The following is a 610-nucleotide window of genomic DNA, read 5'->3' as shown; positions in this document are numbered from 1 at the left end:
ATCAGGAATACGTTGTTGCTATATACACAGAGCAGATAAACACCCATCTCCATGGAACAGGACATCGTTTCACTTCAAAGTGTGCCAATCTACCTGATTTTGATTGAAACTGCCACCCCAGCACTTTTCTGGTAAAAGCATTGGTTAATAAAAAACTAAACACGAGAGATAGGAGCAGGAAGAAATGTAAATACGAAAGCCAGTTTTCAAGCATACAACCTTGTCCAAAATTTAAAGCATTCCTTTTTAAGCGACAGGAAAACCAACCAAGAACAGTGAAGTCAGCATTTAAATATTTAGCCACCTTCTAGAGTTCCAGAGTCCACCCACCCTTCTGTTTCACGCATGACAATACAGCCATCCTCAGACCCTTCTCCCTTCCCCATGCTGCATACAGGCTGCCCACTCGCAACCTCACAGGTCAATCCTGCGCATAGCACTATGAACAGCCTGACCTCCCAAGCATGGTTTCACCTTCTAGCTCGCTCAGAAAGCCCTGCTTTTCCATGAAACTGGTTGCCAGACAGGCAGCGCCTGTCCATCAAAAAAAAAAAAAAAAATACTGCTTAGCATACAGGTTTCAGCCAGCCAGGGAGCTAAAATTAGTGCA

This window comes from Leptosomus discolor, chromosome 3 (genome assembly GCF_034619465.1).
Source record: "Leptosomus discolor isolate bLepDis1 chromosome 3, bLepDis1.hap2, whole genome shotgun sequence".
NCBI lineage: Eukaryota > Metazoa > Chordata > Aves > Leptosomiformes > Leptosomidae > Leptosomus > Leptosomus discolor.
This window is presented reverse-complemented; position numbering follows the sequence as displayed.